Raw genomic sequence first — 9,311 nt, forward strand, 5'->3', positions numbered from 1 at the left:
AAAAAAAAGCTTCAACCCACACCTTATACCATATACAAAAAGGAGCTCAAAATAGATCATATATGAGCACATAAAACTATAAAACTTCTAGAAAAAAACATGAGAAAAGCCTTTGTGATCTTGGTTTAGGCAGAAATTTCTTAGGTATGACATCAAAAATGTGGCCCATAAAAATACTGATAAATTGGACAATATCATAATTAAAATTTTTTCTTCAAAAGACACTGTTAAAAGAATAAGAACAAAATCACAGCAGGGGAAAAAATATTGGCAAAACACATATGTGATACATAACTTGTATCCAGAACTTATAAAGAACACTCAAGCCTCAAATAATCCAATAAAAATACATAGGCAAAGGTTTTTATATACATTTCACCAAAGAAGAGATACAAGTAGTAAAGAAGCTCACAGAAAGATGTTGAACATCATGGGTCATTGGGGAAATAAAAATCAAAACCACAATGGGATATCATTACATTCCTATTAGAAGGGCAAAATTTAAAAAAAAAAGTGGATGAGGATGACAGTACCAAGTTCTAACAAGGATATGGCACATCTGAAACACTCATATATTAATAGTGGGAATGCAGAATGAAACCATTTTGGGAGGAAACAGTTTGGCCATTTCCTGTAAAATTAAACATACACTTATCATATGATTCACCAAGTCCACTGTTAGGCATTTATCTAAGAGAAATGATAATATAGGTTCATACACAAATATGTGAGCAAATATGTATACTAGGTTTATTAATAATCATCAAACACTGGACACAATCCAAATATCCTTCAACTAGCAAGTAAATAAACAAACCTTACATCTGTACAATGGAATAGGACTCAGAAGTAAAAAGGAAAGAATGCCCCCAACAACTTGAGATAAATCTTAAATGCATTTTGCTAAGTTAAAGAAATGAGACTCAAAGTCTATATAGTGTGATCCAATTTGTATAACACTCTGGAAGAGATCATTGATTGCCAAGAGCTGGGGCTGAGGCAAGAGGTTGATTACAAATACACACAATGTAATATTTTGTGGTGGTTGAACTGCTGTATATATAGATTGTGGTGGTGGTAGTTACATGACTGTAGGAATCATTCAAAATTCGTAGACCTCTACACTGAAAAGACCAGATATTAATATATTTAGAGTATACTTCAATAAACCTGACCCCAAAATTGATAGTTACTACTTACTATGTACACTTTTAAGAACTTTCAAATCCTCATACATATGCAAAAGATCTATTATTTTTACTTTTTTAAGATGAAGTGACAGAGATCAAGAATCATGTGGTCCTGCACTCTCAACAATAGCCGAAGTATGGAAAGAGCCCAAATGTCTCTTGACGGATGAATGGATAAAGATGTGCTATATATATACAATGGAGTATTCCTCGGCAATCAAAAAGAATGAAATTTTGCCATTTGCAACAACGTGGATGGAACTAGAGTGTATTATGCTGAGCGAAGCCAGTCAGAGAAAGACAAGTATCATATGACTTCACTCATATGTTGAATTTAAGATACAAAACAGATGAACATAAGGGAAGGGAAGCAAAAATAATATAAAAACAGGGAGGGGAACAAAACATAAGAGACTCAAATACAGAGAACAAACTGAGGGTTGCTGGAGGGGTTGTGGGTGGAGGGAGGGGCTAAATGGGTAAGGGGCATTAAGGAGGACACTTGTTGGGATGAGCACTGGGTGTTACACGTAGGGGATGAATCACTGGATTCTATTCCTGAAATCATTATTGATTAGCATTGATTAGCATTGTTGATTAACATCACTATATGCTAACTTGGATGTAAAAAAATAAATAAATAATTTTTAAAAAGTTTTTAAAAAGGAATCGTGTTGTCCTGTATTTCTTAAGGTGAGCCATACTGCAAGCCACGTAGAACCTTTTAAATTTTCTAGGAGCCATGTTAAAAAAAAAAAATCATAAAAAGAAGCAGATATAATTAATTTTACTAATATGTATTATTTAACCCAATGTATAAAAATCTTACCATTTCAACATGTAACTAATATAGTAGTTACTAATGAGACATTTTATAGTCTTTAAATTCAATTAAATCTTTGAAATCTGGTGTGTATTTTATACAATCTCACTTTGGACTAGTCACATTTTAACACTCGTCACACATGTGTAGGGGCTCTGGAATTGAACAGAGCAGACCAAGAACTTCCCTAAAATTGCATTTGAATCCATGCTCTCATCTGTACTCAATAATATGATGTATTTGCCTGGCATCTAACTGAATATTCTGCTGAGAGCTATAACAGAGTCATGATTTTTTTTATTTTTTAAAAAAAAATTTTTTTTTCAACGTTTATTTATTTTTGGGGACAGAGAGAGACAGAGCATGAACGGGGGAGGGGCAGAGAGAGAGGGAGACACAGAATCGGAAACAGGCTCCAGGCTCTGAGCCATCAGCCCAGAGCCCGACGCGGGGCTCAAACTCACGGACCGGACCGTGAGATCGTGACCTGGCTGAAGTCGGACGCTTAACCGACTGCGCCACCCAGGCGCCCCCAGAGTCATGATTTTGCAGTGAAAAGACAGAAATGCTATTTAACTATCTGAACATTGAAATCAAGTTATAGGCAACTTGTAAGTTTTATATTAAAGGATATTGTTCTCTGCTCTGATGGATATTCTTCTTTAATACCCAAAAAACATAAGGGTTTTTGGCTTCAATAAACATAGCAATGGTCCCATATAACAAAACAAATCTGATTGACAATGTAGTATAAATAGTGACGAAATTAAAATATATGTATATATATATTTTAATATATGTATATAACTATATTTTTTTCCTGAGATGGCCCTTCAGTGAAGTCATAATGGTGATTGCAGCTACAGCCCCAGTGTTATCCCTCAAAAATCAGCAATCAGGAAGCACATACCTCTAGTTTTTCCTGAGAATTATCATTAGTACTTTCCATTTATGGCTTCTTCCTTTTTAAAATTAGGATAATAATATCTTTCTTGCCTAGAGTAAGAGAAATTATAACTCCTAAACAATGGGATTCTAGAGTAGGTTAAAACCATATAAAAAGGCATAGTATATTCATCAATACTGATGATGAATTGCATTGATCATTGCATGATCAATGATGAATAAGCAAATACATGTTGGAGAGACTAGTAGAAAACAGGAGTTCTTATACTTTACTCATGGGTGCCCCAAACTGTACAATCTCTATGGGGATATTTTATGAAGATCTTTCAAACTATATTTTGCACATTTATCCTTTGTTTCATGAGTCCCTCTTCTGACAATTTATCTTATAGGTAAATTTGACCACACCTTGACCAATTACAGCTCTGCATGTAATTGCAAAAATTTGTAAATAATCAAAATGTCCCTCTGTGAGGTACTGGTTAAATGAAAGCAGAACACTACATAACAGCAAAGAGAGAGACAGAGAGAGAAATGTATTCATATGGAAAAATCTCTAAGCCATGTTGTCAGTGCAAAAAGGCAATGTGCAGAACATAAACATAATATTTCCCTTCAGGGTAAAAAAAAGAGAAAGAAAACGGAAGTATATGTTAGTATGTGCTTTCAGCTTCATAAAGAAATTCTAGAAAAATACTTAAAAACTAATAAAGTGGTTACTTCTTGTGGGTGGGGGGCAAAGAATGGAATGAGTGAGAGTCAACAGTAGGAATTTTATTTTTCACTTTGTAATTTTTTTGATGTTTATTCATTTTAGAGAGAGAGAGAGAGAGAGAGAGAGAACATGAGCAGGGAAGGGCAGAGAGAGAGGGAGACAGAATCTGAAATAGGCTACAGGCTCTGAGCTGTCAGCACAGAGCCGGATGCGGGGCTCAAATTCACAAACCATGAGATCATGACCTGAGCAGAAGTCTGGTGCTTAACCGACTGAGCCACCCAGGTGCCCCTTACTTTGTAATTTTTTAAATTGGCTATTTGTAAACTCAAAGTCAATTCTACTTTATTAACTTTATCATTTTATTTCATTTTAAGTTTTTTGGACTTGCTTCAGTAACATTTCCCTTTAGATTACTTAAGAGTAAGAGAAAGGTGTAAGGATCACTATTTTAAAACTAATTTTTTTTTCAGTTTTTTTAATGTTTATTTATTTTTGAGAAAGAGAGAGAGAGTGAGAGAGAGTGGACAGGGGAGGGGCAGAGAGAGAGGGAGACACAGAATCCAAAGCAGGCTCTAGGCTCTGAGCCTGCTCGACACTGGGCTTGAACTCAAAGCCTGAGATCATGACCTGAGCTGAAGTCAGATGCTTAACTGACTGAGCCACCCAGGCAGCCCTAAAACTAATTTTTATAGTTAAATTTGTTGGATTCCGCTTACGTAATTGCCTAACAGGGCTACACCTTTATTATGGCAATCTATAAACAGCTCCCTGATTTAGAAAATACAAAAATACTCCTGATATATAGAGCTTTCATAGTAGCTGTTTAAAAACAGAACACATTAAAAATACTTTTTTAGAAGTACTTCATATATAGATTTCTTGGTAGGCAGCAATATTTCAATAATAGTGAAGCTAAAAAATGCACTAGATATGGGACTCTTAAGTTGGATATAAATGCTAAAAGTAGGGCTTCCAAGAAAACTGCTTCAAGATGTGTAAATTGAACAAAAAGAAAAAAATAAGTATATTTTTTAGAATTAGAACTATAGCCATTGTTGCTAGATAGATGGAAACAATATCAGTGTAAGTTAAGATACTGGTTGTGCAATAAAGCACAACTACTACTTTGCAGTTTGCTAGTTTCACTTCCTATCTAATATTTCTCCTTTATTCCACCAAGAAATAGCTACTACTACTCCTACTCCATAGACCCAATGCTCATGTCAAGGATTTGAAATCCTATGCAAGGTTGAGACTTTGGGAGTAGGGGTAGAAATGAGACAGTCATCTCTAGTCATTGGTCACCTTCTAGTCCTTGGTCACCCACAGGTTAAAACCAAGATGCTCATCACTCATGCCCTCAGTATAGCATCAGATCTGGGTTGTTTCCTTCTGCTCTACATGATCCTCAGGGCACAGCAGAAATCGTTCTCAAGTGTGGGAACCCTGTGCACTTCCTCTCTAGTGTCTTGCTATCTCCCAGACATTGACAAAAAGTTAGTGCCTACGCTCTACTGCTCTTAAATCCATAGTAGATAACTCCAGTCTGAAGCCAGAGATCAAGCCAGTATAAAAGCTGTATGTGGAGCCAAGCCTCCTAATTCTCTAGCTAGTACAACCCTTATTATTCATTGTGAGCAATATAACACCTACTACCACCCTAATGAACCCAACATGGAACTTGATGAATGCTTACAATATGCAGTAGAATGTGCATTCGCATGAGCAAACTCACAAGCTGTGTGTTTTTAGGACGGCCACGTTCAACTGAGCTCTTCACGTGTAGGACTCATGTTGCCAGACACTTCACATTCATTGTTCCATTGAACCTTCCATATTCTAAGTGAGGAAGCTGAAATTCAAAGGATTTAAGTGAATTGCACAATGTCTACTTGTCAAAGCCAGAATCTGAAGCTGGTTGTGTAGGAGCCTAAAGTCGAATCATTAAGGTTCCTGCTCTGCTACGCACACAGAGGCGGGTACTTCTTTTTGTGTTTAGTATATGGACATCTAGACCCACTGCAAAGGTAATTATGCATCACTATACATTAATTTTTAAGTACCACTTATTGCTCAGCTTAGATATGATGCATCAATAATATCACACAACTGAATGCACTTCAGCGTGCTTACAGCCCTGCTGACATCTCCCGAAAGACTGCTTCAGCAATTTATGATTTACAGCCTCCACCATAATATATATATCATCCATAAAAATAGTTCTCAATTGCCCGCACAATATTTCAAAAAGCCAAGTCAATGTTTTAAAGTATATTTTATGATATAATCATAGCAGAAGAGATGAATACTTGCATAACTATATTTACCGTCTCCAGTAAATTCGGAAGTAATAAGACATGTATCTTTCTGTATTATGCCCTTCCTTCCAAATTTGTTGTTTCCAAACACAACATTCCACAGAGTGATCATTTTAAATACATTTCACAAAGTAAGCCCATTCCATATGTTACATAATTGGCTTCCATTTCAACAAGGTTGAAACAATTTACAGTTTGATAGTGTCTCAAGTTTATTAAACAGGATTTTATTTTTAGGTAATACCGTCTACTTGGAAAATCGGACTGTTTTCACATAGCTGTGCATGATTTTTTGAGCCAGGCCCAAGGGCTAAAAACCACACAGGACTGACTAGATTCCTTAGGGCCAGTATGTCTGACTGCAGCTATGGACAATCAGCAAACACTTGCCCAGCTAGAAATCCACCTTTCGTCAAGGCCATGCTTTGCATAAAGTAGGAACTCAACACATTTTTTTAAATGAATTGGCCTAGAATAACTTTTACAAATGCTTAGATGCTCTTACTGGTTTTCTCCCTTTTTTAATGCATGCTTCTCAAATTTTAATTGCATACAATATGAATCACCTAGGGATCTTTTCAAAACGCCGATTCTGTTTCAGTTGGGTTAAGCACTGACTGATGTTCTGCATTTCTTACAAGCTCCTGAAAGATGTTCGTGCTACTGGTCCATGAAACACACTGAGAAGCAAGGCCATAAACCTTTCTTCAAAATATGATAGTGCTTATACCATTATGCCACCATAGCTGCCTGTAGCGCCCCCTAAGTCATCACAATAATTGTGACCTCGTATTGATTTGCCTACATTCCTTTCTAAACTATAATCTCTCTGGGGAACAGGGACTCTGTTGTATTCTCAGTGCCTAACAGAAAATTAACACTCAATAAAAACCTACTGAGTGTGAATTGGCCAATGAATGAATATGTACAAAAGATACACTTTTAAAAACACCCTTGAACACATATACTAATTTAATCTCCCCTGATGACCCTGCATATAGTACAGTTATTATCATTCCCATTTTAAAGGTAGAAATGGAGACACAGAAATGTTAAGTACCTTATCAAAGTTTATACACTAATTAGTGTCATTGTTGGGATATGAAGGTAGGCAGTCAGGCCCCACGGTCCATATGTCTAACCACTACACCATGAAGATAAAAAAACAGAATCTCTGCCTGCCAAGCTTTTTAACACCAATGTTCTTTATATCTGCAGAATGGCGGTCAGACCCATTCTAAAGACTACTCTGCATATTTCTCTATCTAGTCCACATGTGGGCATTCTTGGATTTAATTCTTGTGCAACCCCACAGGTTTATGTCATGAAGCAATGTGTAACTTTTCTGGGACACAAATGTGAATGACAAAAGCTGTGCAAAGCTTGGCCACCAGACTAAGACACTTGGCTGGTCGGGGAGGGGGACCAATGAAGGACCAGCATTTATACAAAAACATAACTTTATTTTCCTTTCTTATCGTTGTGCACATAAGAATTCCAGAGGAATGGTATGCCATGGTGGTATTCCCAGATCTGGAACTTGAAAAGGTTTTAAGGGGTATTCCTAGAAAAGTGTCAAGGACCTTCTCCATGTTCCTACCTGACATTCTCTTACATGGGCTCCCGAATTACAAATCTTTGTGTGATTAAGGAAAAGCAGGGACTGTGTGTATTTAAACATATCAGCTTTTTCTATTTAAAGAGAGATAATACATAACATTGTTTATGAAAAGGAAAAAAATCATACAACTATTTTAAGAGATAAGTCACTATGGTAACCATTTCTCTGCTTGAATTTAGAAAGGCAATGCCTTCTGCTACTGGAAGATTCTCTCGGCTTTTAGCAGCAGATATTATGTATTATTTTCTATTGGGCCTTTTTTTGTCTTATACTAAATAAGTCTTCACATTACCTTACTTAATGGAAAATCTCTTGTCATTCTATAGACTATCTCATTGTATATTTCATCATTAAGCTGAAATTTTATTGGCTGGAGCACCCTCAAAGACAATGAAATATCTCATCCACAATGTTAACAGAGGATCATACGTATCTTGAAAACTTGAAAATCAATGATTTCAAATCCCTATTTTTTTTTTCCAGAAAACCATTTCCTAGATAAGAAAGTTAGTACATAATAACTCTGTATTTTGCACCAAGACAACTTTGTACCTGTATTATTTTCTTAAATATCATTGAGAGATCGCCTTCCTGCTCCCCCATATAGTTATGCATGTACCATAATTTTAAAAAAGTCTTTCCCAGGGTTCCTGGGTGGCTCAGTAGGTTAAGCATCTGACTTTAGCTCAGGTCATGATCTCATGGTTTGTGAGTTTGAGCTCGGCTTCAGGCTCTGTACTGACAGCTCAGAGCCTGCAGCCTGCTTCGGATTCTGTGTCTTCCGCTCTCTCTGTCCCTCCCCAGCTCATGCTTTGTCTCTCTGTGTCTCTCAAAAATGAATAAAAATATATTTTTTAAAGTCTTTCCCAATCAGTGGCAAGTATTTTCCATATTTCCTGCAAACAGGAAAGACAATAAATTTTGTTCTGTTTTAACAATACTTCTCCAATCCCATTTAGCCCCATTACTGCTTGCTGCATTAAACAGAGAACTACAATTTCAGAACAATAATTGCAATAATAATAGCTATCACTCATTAAGCACTTGCTATGTACCAGACCCTGTTCTAAAACTTCTTATGAGTACTAGATTCACAATTTTGGCACAACCAAGGAAAGCCAGAGATAGTGTGCACTTAAAGATCTCAGATTTCTTCATAAAAATGAGATAATATTTAGCATTGATGATAAGGGTTTCTCTTTTAATCTCACAACAAAGTCTTAAGAGCTTGCTAAGGGACTTCTATGTCCTATAAATCCTCCCTGAATCCATCATACAGTTTAAGAAACCCAGTCATTTTTCCTCTGATGTCATAGTTTATGAAATGATATAAGCAGTGTATTGGATGTAAATATATTAATAAGAGCTCAAGAAAAATGGCTCATATTGGATAAAGAGAAAAAAATGGCCGGTAAAACATGTAATAAATATTCAACACTCCACATCATGAATGCACAAGACACCAGTATTCCCTAGAATACTATATTAAAGCACCATATTTGTTTTTCTTTTGCAGTATCCCTGATAATCTGAATTTATACTTGATGTAAGCAATAATATTATGAATACTATATTTAGACAGGAGAGGGGCATGGAACTTCAATATTTGTACATACATCAGATGAATATACTGTTGCCACATGTGACCACTATTTTTGTTTTTTGTAAGAAGGTAGATCATAGCAATAAAAAAGCATGCTTAAGTTAAAGGCCTTACTTATGGGGCGGGGGGGGG

This window comes from Herpailurus yagouaroundi, unplaced genomic scaffold, assembly GCF_014898765.1.
Source record: "Herpailurus yagouaroundi ecotype Mexico unplaced genomic scaffold, PumYag 28, whole genome shotgun sequence".
Classification (NCBI taxonomy): domain Eukaryota; kingdom Metazoa; phylum Chordata; class Mammalia; order Carnivora; family Felidae; genus Herpailurus; species Herpailurus yagouaroundi.